Below are 13,621 nucleotides of genomic sequence, written 5' to 3' on the forward strand. Positions count from 1 at the left end.
CCACCACCAACACACACACTTAATATCGGCGCAGCGATTCAGCCCACGTCTTTTGGAACAATGTTCCCCCAACGCCTGGAGGAAACGCAGCGTTGGGCCCGGGAGTGCGCTTCCACGCCGCCTTCCCACTGAGGGAGTGAGGGCGTCTGGGCGCTGACCCCACGCGGATTTCCACTGCGGGTGGCGGCTATTTGGAGGGGAAAATGGTTAATGCGAAGGGCAAACCCCAAGTAACTCTGAAAGTGATTTGAGTGCGGGTTAGCCCAAAGCCTGGTATACAGTAGGCGCTCAATGCTAAGCGTGCCAGTGGCTTCCACAAGCTCTCAATTCCTGAGCACATGTTCCATGCCAGACACTCGACACATAATTCCCTCACATGCTGACAACTCGCTGAAGATGCTTACTGCCACTTTACAGATGAAGAAATAAAGGAAGAGACGAGCTAAATGACATGCCCAGGGTCACCGGGCTACGTAGGGCAAGGGATTCGAATTCAGGACTTCTAGGAGATCAACGCTGCTTTTAGTTCTCGTTGGTGGAGGAGGAATCTCCGGGTTGGGGCCCAGAGAAAGACGCTTGGGGACAGGGTGGAAGCTCTGTCCTGGTCACAGCCAACGGTTCTGTCCCCGGCCCCCGCCCAGTTCGCAGACCCATTGCGCAGGGAAGGAGAATTGTCGATTTTGTTTGCACAGAGAACGGCGACAGCTTCCTCAGGCTGTCGCGGGGGTATTTTTAGTACCTCCGATTCAGAAATAGGAACGCGTACATTAGAATTCCATTTCCTGAAAGGAGAGCGTCCTCGTTTTTTTTTGTATTCCTCTCCCCCTCCCCCCAAGTCTAGGAAGACGCAGCCAGGGGAGGGGGAAGAGGAAGCGAGGGGGAATTTAAATGTTAGCTCGTTCTGGCTGCGGTTCGCTGAGGGGAGATTGGGACCCAGAGGAATATGCAGATTTAACTCTGAAATAGCGGTGGATGCCATAAACCCCAGGAAACCCCAGGACGAGCGAGGAGGACTTGGCGGCTTAGGATATAGAAATATTGCCTTGCTTTTCCCAGACATCTATCCCCAGGCAGATTGCCGGCCGGTTTCAGGAGTCAGCTCCTTTCCTTGTTCTCATAGTGTTTTATTAGCCTTGCCTGACACGCTCCTCCTCCCCATTTTTGGGAGATCTTGGGGGCCCTGACAGTCATCTCAACCAAAATTCCTTCCTCCATCCAGAAAGGATCCTTTGAAGGTGCTCTTCTTCCAGACCAAACAATGGTCAGGGCTAAGCCTACCATCTTCTTAAATAGCTCCAGAACCTTGGAGAAGCAGTCACCACGAAATCTAGTGCAAAAGCATCCTGTTAGAGAAGTCGGGGGAAAGTTGGCCTGCATGTGGAAATCATGTTCAAGTTCTCCTCTTTAAGAAGAAAAGATAAACAAACAAAAGAGAGGGCATCCCCTTCCAGGGAACTAACTTTTTACCCATCAAATGAGAGAACTTTCTTTGAGAAAGTCTTCTGTAATAAGTTTTCACAGGAGAGACTAAATGGGTCACCAGTCTCAAAAAATGGGAGAAATGTTTCCTGGTTGATAGTTCTGAAGAGGGGTGGGGATTGCTTGCTTACAAACTAGGCAGCAAATAAGAGAAAACTCACGGGTGGAGTAGGAGGCATTTCTCTCTCAGACTGCTCCATCTGCAGTCAGAGAGAGGTTCAGGAACTGTGGCTCAGGGGCATACCTGAGAAGAGTTTCTTGCACAATCCAATCTCCTTGAGGTTGTTTCCTCATAACCTGATTGTTACTTAAGCTTTGCAGCAGCTTCTGCCAATCGCTCTCACCTGAGAAGGTGTTATTTCACATCTGGTGGTAATTGTAGATAAACAGAGTTCTGTATCTATACAGCTTAGCTTTACTTTCCACAGGTTTGAAGTCACTCCCTGATATAAGATGTCTGCTTCCTTCAGGTGTGGGATTCAGGAAAGGATTCCTTCACCTGGAAAGAAGTGCAAGGAGAAAAGGAAACTTGTGCCTGAGTTACTAAACACCTCTCACAGCCAGCACATGTTCTGAAGCCAGTGCTAAGCCCTTTCAGTTACCATCTTAGCTGGGATCCTTCTTAGTTATTCATCATGCATCGGAATTGATGGGTGAAAGGCTCTGTTTTCTGATTTTTTTTTCCCCTCTCTTAATATTAAACTGTTTGCATGACTCGTAGTTTGCCATATTAATAAATGATTTAAACAAGGTAGTCATCAGCTGCATATTAATATTCTAACCTTGATTAAATTGAAGAGGCTGCCCTTAAAAAATATTTTTTGAAAAAAACAAATTGCGGGGGAGGGGAATCCTGTCACAGACACAAAAAAGACTCCAATTATCTTTTCCCCTACAAGATGTTTGTTCTGTCCATGACTGCTCACACTTCAGCAATCTTGCCAGCAAGACTCAAAAAAAAAAAAAAAAAAAAAAAAAAACCTTCTTCCAAAGCCACAGCCTTGTACATAACAGATTGTACAGTCCTATTGCCTTAGGCGGGTTAGAGGTTCCTCTCTGCAAAGAGCGACACAGAGAAGTTGCCAGCATCCAGACACATTTTGGGGGGCACCGTGCTCCTTCTTTCCTTGGCTGCAGAAGTAGGTCTATATGGTTCCCATTTTGCTGTTTGGCTTGCAAGAGGGAAGGGGTCTACCTGAGCCAGGCCCAAGAGTTACAGCAACAAGGCGTCCAGGTGTGCTGGTGGTGAATGAGTTGGGGAGGGAAGGGGGTGATAGGAGGGAAGATGGGGGGACTGCCAAAGAGGGGACAGGAGTCTTGAGAAAACGCTGGGAAATAAACAACCTCAAGGCAGCTGCGTTGCCCTTTTCCCTGCACTTCCCTCTCAAACGTCTGAGCAACCAGTTTGCTCCTAGAAACATGTTAATTGCCAACGGAGCTCATTAAGGCATGCACATGCAAAACACAGCAAGAAAGATTAAATGGACAAAAGCGCAATAATGAACTGTCAACAATCGGGCCCATCTACGCGACCAGGATCACTCAAGAATGAGGCATTTAGAGGCAACAAAGGATTGTCTGGGACAGGAAGAAAAGACGACCTAGACTTTTGTTTAGTCAACACAATTGATTACAAATGAGAGATTAACAGGATAGCTTCAGATTTTTTTTAAAAAGAGGCAGAAAAGAAAAGTCCAATTAAGTCCACCGAATGTTAACTACATTGCGTTCCATGCCTAGCCCCAAAGAAATTCTCATTAAACCGTCCCTGGCGATCCCTTTTGGAAAGTAATTTGTCTCCCTGATGGAGCAGAGAAAGAGAATCGTGTAAAAGAAAGCGTTAGTTCTTGGCACAATGAGCTTAGGAGACACACTAGAAAGAGCCAAAGGGGGAGTTAATGAGCATCTGACAAACTGCTTGGATTCAGGCCTAGAGAACAGCGATGAAAAGATGAAATTGGCCAACAACTATTCTTTATATCAAACATAAAAAGGCCAATCTGAAATGGGGCTGCTCAAAATTGGTTGAAAGTACATAGCCCAAGAAAAGAGAGCCACGGCCAGGCCCCTTGGTGGACAGTGGACAGACACTGTGAAGAATTCAACAAGCCAAGAGTTAGAAAAGAAAGAGCAAGTGGGCTCTCCATCGCAGAGCAAGCTCCAGCCATGAGCCCCAGGCCTTTCAAGGTGAGGATCTGAAGGTCTTGGTGCCCACCCCCCACCCTCTGGACGCTTCTTTTATGAGTGAAAAATGTATCAGGCCAGCATTTGGAGGTTCCCCAAAAGTTCTAGTAATCTGATAATTAGCCCCTGGCATTCACCAAACTACTCCCCTCTCTTCTAGACCCACCAGCCCCCCAGGGGCACCATATGTTACCAGCTCACAGTCAGTTTTTCTACTCTCCTTTCTAATAGTGACCATTCAAAACCCTCTCCCTCAGGTGATTGCCTTCCTAATTCCTCATGGAACAGAGGTGGCAAGGAAATGAAGACATTAATTACGCATGGTTTTATGGAGTAAGTCGTGACGTACTTAAATTATTTCTCATAGTTGTTCATCTGGCTTTAAGAAACCAGCTCGTTTTAATTTTTCCTTTTCTGAGCAAAGTAGGTCAATAGTATATGTCTATGTGAGACACATATTATATCTTAATTAAACATAAACGTCCAGGCATTCCAACAGCAAAAGTGTTTGGAAGTTCCTTTACAGTCAGTGTTCAGTGGAGCCAGGTAAACAAAATCTAGAGGTGTGAGAAGGTTTTCAGCTTAGTCCACCAGCTAAGCAACCCAGAACAAATTCTGTGGTTTCTAAATGCCTTATTTATTCCATCTTTGAAGTAGGATGGGTGCCATCTCAGATACTAGAGTGCAGTATTTAAATCTCAATTCTAGGTTTTGTATTCTTACTCTCAAATCCTTGGTAACAGCTATCACATTTCTGAGGGCTTGGCTTGCACTTCAGGCTTTGCTCATGCTTCATGGAAAAAGTATATTGGTGTCTAGAAGTAAGGAAGGGGAAAGAAGTATATCGATTCAAAATAAAAACAGTCATCTAAGATTAAAGACTAGTTCTGGTACTCAAAGCAAAGAAGTGTTATAGAATCTAGAAAGGTATGTTTCAGGAAAGGGAGGAGAAAACAAGATTTTCTATTGCAGATAGACCAGAGTCTGATATAGTTAGTTCTTCACCAAGGGTCAAAGCCACACGACCTGACACTGACAATGAAACCTGTCATTGTTTCTCTCCTTTCTTCACTGTTTTTCAGCCCTTGGTCTTATTTGAGGTTTTTTTTTTCCTCAGAGAGTTTCAATGTCTTCACTTTGCCCTCAAAGTAAGCTGGTGGTAAATCGCCTAGGGAAGGGTGATATACTATCTGTAAGAAGAAAGTAGAATAAGTAGTTAGGAGCCTGGGATCTGACATCAGAGCAGCTGAGTCCAAATCCTGGCTCAGCCACCTGCCCCCAAAATGACTTTTGTCTGTTTCCCCATCTGCAAAATGGGAGTATTATATTGTATCTATCTCACAGGGGTGTTAGGAGGATTAAATGAGTTAACACATGTAATTAGAACTTTAGAACAGCACCTGGCACATACATACTAAGCACTCCAAAATCTAGCTATTATTGTTAGAAAATTCAAGTAGTAAAACTTGAATACAATACTTTATAAAGAAACTACCAGTGTTATCTAATTGACTCCTCATTACATATTTATTAGGTTGTTTTCTTAGCTCCATTTTAAAGGGGAGCAAACTAAGTTGCTGAGAAGGTATGAATCCCTTTAGTTCACATACTGGAACTTGATGGAACTGGGACTCAAACTCAGATGATTGTCTATGTGACCATGGTTCTAACAGAAATGTAAGAATCACATAAAGTTTTTGCTAAAAATGCAGATTTCTAAACGTCATTTACTGAGATGCCAAATCAACAGATCTGGTCTGTGCCCCAGGAATCTGCATTTTAATCTGATGCAGGTGGTTCCCCAGACTACACGTTGGAAAACATTGATTTAGCATCTGTGTTCTTTCCACCTCACCATGATGCTGCCTTTGAAAGATGAAATAACACCAGTCAGCTCTTTGTAAATTAATTAACACATGTGATCATTCATTCAGCAAGTATGGCTTGAACACCTCTTATGTGTCAGGAACTGTACTTGGTGCTGGGGTTACAAAGAACAGGAGGTCATAGCCTCTGCCCTGAAGGAGTTCATAGTTTAATAGGCGAGAAAAACAGATACAACAAAAATCCCCATACAGTACTTAGTTATGAAGATGAAATTGGGCACTCGATCCAATCTGGGTTGATGTGTGTAGTGGACATCTGTTATTTTTGCCTGCTGATCATCATTCTCCCGTCTGGTAACAACATGCAATGTTTCCTTTGGAGAAGTCACCCCTCCCCCACTCTCAGTCCATATGGTTAAGGCAGGAGCTATTCCATCTCTCCACTGTGGACATGTAACCCAGCCCTGGCCAGTCACAGCATGGCATCATCCTGGCCACAGGGAATGGCCCAGGACTGAGCACCTGACCCAAATGGGGCCAATGAGAGTCCTACCCAGGACTTTGACCAGAGCAGAAGCCTTTCTTCTGAGTTTATAAGTTGGTTGGATGTTAGTCTGGGTCTCTGGTGTGTGAGTATTTGCTACAATGATAGGGAAGAACTTCCTGTACTAGGAATATTAGAGGGGAGTGAGAGGAACTGAGACCCGGACTTTGACCTCATTGGATCCTGGTGTGACCGAAACTGGATGCGCATATGGACGTCATAGGTATTTGCTCTAATGGGAGTCTCTTGCTCCAACTCTAAGACTTTTGACTGATACTGGTTAGAAGAAAGAGAAGTCCAAGATGCCTCTTAGAGAAAGTGATGCCTGAGTTGAGACCTCAAAGAGCAGCAGGTGTTAGCTATGGAGGAATGTAGGAAAAGATATCTTAGGCAGCCTGAGTGAAAGCACAGAGGTGAAAGAAAGATGTCAAGTTGATGGCAACTAGATGCGGTTTGGTGTGGCTGGGTTTAATGTCAACAGATGTGACTTTGAAACCTAGTTCTGCTTCTGAGCAGCTATGGGACTCTGGGGCTAGAGGTTTGCCTTCTCCAAGCCTCAGGCTCTTCCTCTGCAAAACAAGGATAATAACACCTGCCTCAGGCTGTTATGATGATTCAATGCAATGGGACAAGTTGAACACCTGATCTTTGCAGGCATTTAGTAAGTGATTGAAACTATTATTACTAGAAAGTGAGGCTCCTTGAGAGGGAGTGACTGGTCAGCATTCTAAAATTTCCTAAATGGTCCAATGGAGTGGATTTTTGGAGCTAGAAATGGTTTAGGACAGAGAGAAGTACCTTATCAGGTACTTAGGTAGGTATTCAGCTGCCCTGGATGGCTGAAGCCTGCCTGTTTCTGAGTGAAGCAGTAGGTTGTAAATGAAATGTGGTGGGCTGTGGAGTCACATAGGCCAGCTGACTTCAACATTCACTAGCTGCATGACCCTGGGTGATTCCTCTTAACATTCTGAGACCCAGGTGCCTCATCTTTAAGATTTTAATATTAACAGGATTGTTAGAAGGATTTAAATGAAATGAATTGTGCAGAGTGCTTGACACATAGATGTTCAATAAATTATAGCTATTTACTCTTAATATTAACTACTACTACTACTGTTATCACACTTAAATGATCTTGGGATACTTAGTTGGCAGAGCAAGTAGGACTACAGCCAGCGTTCTTCAGAAAATAAAGTGCCGTAAGCACTACAAGAGCAGGAACTGTGTCTGCTTTGTTGACTGCCTTGTGCCTAACATTTGGCATGTAGTAGGTACACTAAAATTAGGAGTTGGATATCAGCTTTCACTCCTCCACATGGGTAGGAAGGTTACCCAGCCCAGTCTTCCAGGCAGCCACATTGCATTCCATCCTGTAGCAATTTAGTCATAAAACAAATATTTATTGAAGGCCTGTTATGTATCAGGCATTGTGATAGGGGTACAATTGTGAACAAGACAGACTTTGACCTTGAGGATCTTACATCCTAATGGTGGGAGACAGTGGTAAATAAGCCAAGAAACATGAAATAATTTCAGATTATGATAAATACCAGGAAGAAAATAAAAGAAGGTGACAAAATAGGACATGTCTGGGAGAAGGCTACTTGAAATATGTGGTCAGTACCCAGTGTTGGTGCAATTAAAGTCCCTAATGCACCCAGGAACTAAGAAGCATCAACACAACTCAAGTGGGCCCCTCAAATAAATCCACTTGGATTTCATCAAAAAGCCTCCCCTCCCCCACAGCTCCCAATTGTCCATTGATTGGTCCAGCTCAAATATGCCTGGGACTGAGAAAAGTTTTCCAAGGTATGCCATGGAAAACAATAGAGCATCCCTGGGCAGTGGGTGGTATAAGCTATTGAATTGACCCACATACCATTTTCCAACTGAATGGAATGGTAATTGATCAAAGTAAAAAAATTTATAGAAAGAGATACTGCTGCCATGTTTTTAAACCGTGCATTTCCCAGCCAAGTCTCCAGATGGAATCACCGAAGTAACACATCCTTGACTTAAATGTGACTGTTTAACAGTTATATTGGGTAGGCCATATTTTTCCACAAGGAGGTGGTTGCTTGTCTTAGGAACTTGAGACTCTTAACAGACTTTTGGGTGAGAGCTTTCCAGGATACCACTCCTTCTCTCACACTTCCTGAAGTCACAGAAGTCAGAGAACTAGCTGTAGTGTCAGGAGAGGGAATAATAGAGTGAACTGTTACACAAGCTCATAGAATGATGAGGTTTGTAAGATAGCAGTGCCAATGACTGCCACTAATGGTCAATTTGGAAGCATAAGGATGGTTTAGTTGTTTGTTTTTGCCTAACTAGCCTCCATTTTTGCTTCTTCTGGTTATCAGCATTCTGATTTTGTTTTGGGGGAGCTGCTTTTCTCCACTGAGCACAGACCGTTGGAACTGTGAATCAAAGCCCCCCGTACCATGTTCTCTGGCCAAGGGACAGACATGGAACCCAAGCTAAGTCATGCAAATGCTTTCTCTGTAATTTGACCCTTGAGCACAGAGATAAGACTGAAAGCAACTGATGCTCATTCATTCTAAGGAGACTGCGGATCAGTCTGTTACTCACACATCCTGAGTTGCCCTAATTCCTGGCCTTCCAAATCTGACATTACAACCTCCCCCTTTTTCTATTAGCTCCCCCATAACATTTCAGTGAATCCCTTTTCCACGTAAATTTCAGAGTTGTTTTCTGTGGATTGCCACCAAAGATGTGGACCAGTACAGTAATCTTCTCACCATGAATTTCAAGATTAGATTTTCCTTTCCAGCATTTTGTTGTTGTTGTTAACCTGAATCCCTTCCTTCAGTTCTGAGAATCTTTCAGAGAGACATGGCCTACACGTTCAGTGCTCTGCTGTGCTTCTTGGAAAAAAAACATTTGGAAGAAGAAAACCTTATCCACACCTCACATTTATGTTCAGAATAAAAATGTCTTCAAGGTAAGGTGGGGCTGAGGCTGTGTCAATCAGCTCAGGGAAGAGAGAGGTTAAAAATACACCAGAACAATAATGGGATTTAGGATTGTTTTGTTTAGAAAGCACTCTCAGGAAATAATCTGGTTTTTTTTCCCCCAGTACTCCCATGATATAGCAACAACTTGTTAAATGTAATCTTCCAAAAAAAAGAGGACATCTCCACATAGACTTTAGAAAGATGGTCTCCTGAGTTGACCAAGCAGTGAAATGGGAGGAGGCTGGCTCTGAGGGTCTAAGCCTAGAAGTCTGTGTTTTTTTTATTGAAAAACACAAATTCTAAAACCTACTGCATATTTAAGGCAAGAAGCTTTATTTATCTGTCCTTCATTCCTTTCCAAAAATGAATTAACATAATTTCACCCTGAACTCCATATATTCAATAAGGTTGTCAATATAAATAAGGTTTTCAAGGTTAAAAAAAAATAGGAAAAAAATATGCTAGCTACAGAGAGATAGTGTTGGATTCTACAGATACTGAATCTTCTGGTATCTAAGAAAAAAGGGAAGGATAATGGTTTACATTGTAGTGTTATTCTTTAAGAGACATCAGGAAACAAATAGAACAGCTTCCTTGATTAGATTTTCTTTCAAGTTACCTCTTCAACCTTGAATATTGTGAAGTAACTGCCTAAAAGTCATAACCTATAAGATCAGGTTTTTGTAGGTTAGCACCAGTCGGGCTGTGTAATAACAGCTGGAAGGGGCTAGCCAACTTCAGTCAGGGCACAGAGTTTATGGAAAAAGAAATGCAGCAAGCCAACGCTCTCTGATTATTATGGCCAATTCATGAAAATGCATGGCTTTTAGTAAAATTGTCTTCTTCACCGGAATTTTTCCCCCTATAAATTTCTCATATCTTATACATCTATAATAAAATTTGCAGAGTTTCCCTGGGGATGAGGGCAGAGTAGAATTGGATGTTCTCAGCGAGACAGAGTAAACATGGGATTTCAACTGTATCTAGGATTAATTTGAAGAAGATGCACAGTGTCTCTATGGTTTTCTCTCAAATCTATAAAATTGACATAAGACCACTGACTATCTACTGCAAAGGAATATTGTGTTGGAAGAAGAATGTACTGGTGTTTGCAATTGCATCCCTTGAGGGGTGCTTTGTAGAACTCACAAGTGGCTGCTCTAAGCTTAAAGTACTTATCACATCACTTCTAGTTAGATCATGGGAAATCAATAGCTTTGGAAGTCGGTGTTATACATCCCATCCTCTGGGAAAATAAATGCTAAAGTGCTAGAGAGAAGAGATTTGGGAGTTTTCAATTTCTCCATGAGTTCTTTACTGGTGGCTGATTTCCACCTCGGTTCCCACTTTCCCACTTCTGGTGTTTTGCACGTGCTGTTTCCTTTATTCAGCCCAAGGGATGGGCATCCTTCTCCCTCCTCTACCTCACTCTTCCCGTGGCTGGCTCCTCATCCTCAGAGTGCAGCGCCTGTACTTCAGAAAAGCCTTTCCTGGAAAAGAAGGAGTGAAGTAATACTGACTGCCTAGGAACACCTGGGATAAGTTGGGCTTACAAAGATGCCTTTCTTTGGAAAGAGGCTTTGTCTCCCCCCACTCCACCTCGTTATCCTAGATTTCCTTCCTTCTTCTTCCATTCTTCTCTGCCTTACTCATCTCGCATTTCTTCCATTCTTTTCCTTCATACTTATCACAAGTCATATATTTCCTTGTTCCTTTCTTGTTTGCTCTCTGAGTACACTGGAAGTATCACAGCACAGGGTTATGTTGTCACCAGTGTATGTCCAGTGCTGAGTTCCAAGCCTGGTACCTTGTAGGTACTCAACAACTCCAGTTTGAAAGCATGAATAAAGTTATGTACCTCCTCCTTGAAAAAACTCATGTGTTGAAAATGATGAAGATTATAGCTGTTGCTGGATCCATGCTCTCACTCAAACTAGGGAGTAGAAACTCAAATCAACAGAATGTATATTCTATCATGATAACTACGGTTTATTTGGCCTTTACTATGCATAGGGAATTTTATGAACATTATTTTTAGTTCTCCCCAACCTGCAAGGCACATGTCATCATTTCAGTTAGAGAAAAACAGAGGCTCCCAAAGGCTCTCATTTGGCCCTGGCTGTTACTGGTCGAGAAGGCATTTGAAGTCAGATCTGACTCCCCATGTGGGCCCTTTCCACCTCCCCATGATGTCTTCTCCCCTTCTGGACATGGTCAAATTCTGTGCATCCTCAAAGTATAGTTCAGCACTGCTTCCTCTCAAATGTGCCACGCACATTGTCTTTCTTCAAAACTCTCACAGCTTTTTATCTATAGCTCTCATAATGTCTGACATTTTTTCGGCCTCGGGTTACCAATTTAATATTCAGGTCCCTTGATCATGGTCTGGCTCTAGGCTATGATAGAATCTCCTCCCTTCTCTGTCTCTCCCTCAGCTATGCTGGTTTCTTTCTGTCCTTGCAACAAGCCACATCCTTATGTTTCCTGAGGCTCTTGAATGTGCACTATGTACTGATGTATTATTTCCCTCTGCCTGATGTTTCCACCAACCTTATAGCTCCTCTGCATCCTTTAAGACTCACTTCCTATGTCACCTCCTCAGAAGTCCTCCTGATGCCCCTAACGAAGTTAGCTTCCCTGTACATTCCTGTCACCCCATCAGGGGCAGCCTTATTACAACTAGAAATTCTTTTGTTAGCTGTTCTACTTCTTTTTCTTTCCTTTCTACTAGGATATAAGGTCCATGGGGGCAGGAACTATGTCTTGTTCATTAGTATATCCCAAGTACTCAAGTATATGGCCCAGCACGGTGCTTGGCCCATAATAAATGCTCAGTAAATATTTGTTGAAAAACATTGGTTTGTGTCACTCTTCCACACAAAATACTCCAATACAATTTACCACTCTGAGTAAGAGCCTTGCAGAAACTTACAAGGCCCTTAACCCCATCCTTTCAAAATGACATCTCTGAGCTCATCTACCTTCTTCCCCTTACTCCACTCCAGCTATACCAGCATCCTTGATAATCCTCACACATGCCAAGGCAGTTCCTGCCTCAGGACCTTTACATTTGTTGTGCCTTCCTCTGGAACCCTTTTCTCCATGGACCATCTTTCCTGTCCTTCAGGTCTTTGCTCAAATCTTGCCCTCTGAGATCTTGATAGGCTTTTCCCCACCAATCTATTTAAAATGTGACACTTTCTCCTAGGCACAGACTCTCTCTCCCTCTTGCACACATTCCCTAGCCCCCTTCCCTTTTTAATTTATTGTCTATCTCCCCCTACTAGAGTGCAAGCTCCGTTAGGGCAGGGATCTCCATATGTTCTTCTCGCCATGAATTCCTCAGATCCCAGAATGGTACCTAACACATAGTAGGTGTTCAATAAATATTGAATGAAAGGCTGTCTTGTTCCTTTTGATGTGCCCCAAAGTACTTCATGGCCTCCAGAGTCCCAGCAAGCCTTCATTAAATATCACTTCAAAGAATGAATAAACCTGACACTAGGTACTTTACATAGTCCTTTCAAAGATTACACCAGACACCCTTCTTTAAATTGCACAAGATCTTCAGCAAACACCAGCAGGATTTTCAGAAAAAATCCATGCCTGAAATAATACTGCAAAGTCTTAGCTTTTTGCTTTCTGCTGTCATTGATGAGTCTGGCTAATCATTAATTAAACAAGATAATGTCTTCTCTTTTTTTTTTTTTTTAAAAGATGACCGGTAAGGGGATCTTAACCCTTGACTTGGTGTTGTCAGCACCACGCTCAGCCAGTGAGTGAACCGGCCATCCCTATGTGGGATCCGAACCTGGGGCCTTGGTGCCATCAGCACCGCACTCTCCCGAGTGAGCCACAGGCCGGCCCGATAATGTCTTCTCTTGCTGTCTTTCTTCCCCTCTCATACTGACAATTCTCGTGGCTTCCCCATTCAGCAGACTCACAGTTTCTTTTCATTGTAGACCATCTCTGGGTCAAGGAGCTGGCTTCTGAAGGTGGGGCAGTTCTAGCAATCCTTGGGTTTGTGTAAACTTTTGATTCAGCTCTACTTTTTTTTGTTGTTGTTGTTGGCAGGAGGCAGGTTTGGGGATTCCTTGACCTTGGTGTTACAACAGCGCACTCTAACCAACTGAGCTAACCAGCCAGCCTCACTGTACTCTTAGGAGAGAAAACAAAAATGAAATTAGAAAGAGTGGGAGTGGTTGAATTTATGAAGGGGTTTCCAACCTTATTCATCCAAAGGGAAAAGCCTGCACTTCAAGGGTTACTTTAATTTGTATGGCTTTTTAATAATTTTAGGTTATGAGCTATGGGATAATGTCACTTTGTGCCAGCTGGGATGTATGATTCCACTGCATTAAACAGAGGCATCTGAGTGTTTTGTTTGTTTGTTTTAAGAAGCCCTTCCTTTTCGTGCGTACAAAATTTTCCTTTTGAAGAGACCCCAGGACCCTTTCCTGCAACCCTCTGCGTTCTTCCTTTGGGCTCTGTCTGCTTCTGCAGCTTCTTTCCTCCCAACCACTTACAAGCCTCTGGGACACATGCTTGTTTCCTCATCTCTGCCCACACCCATCTATGAGCTGCTTCTGCTTCTTTTTTTTTTTTTTTTTTTT

The sequence above is a fragment of the Galeopterus variegatus genome, unplaced genomic scaffold (genome assembly GCF_000696425.1).
Source record: "Galeopterus variegatus unplaced genomic scaffold, G_variegatus-3.0.2 Scaffold1112, whole genome shotgun sequence".
Taxonomy (NCBI): Eukaryota; Metazoa; Chordata; class Mammalia; order Dermoptera; family Cynocephalidae; genus Galeopterus; species Galeopterus variegatus.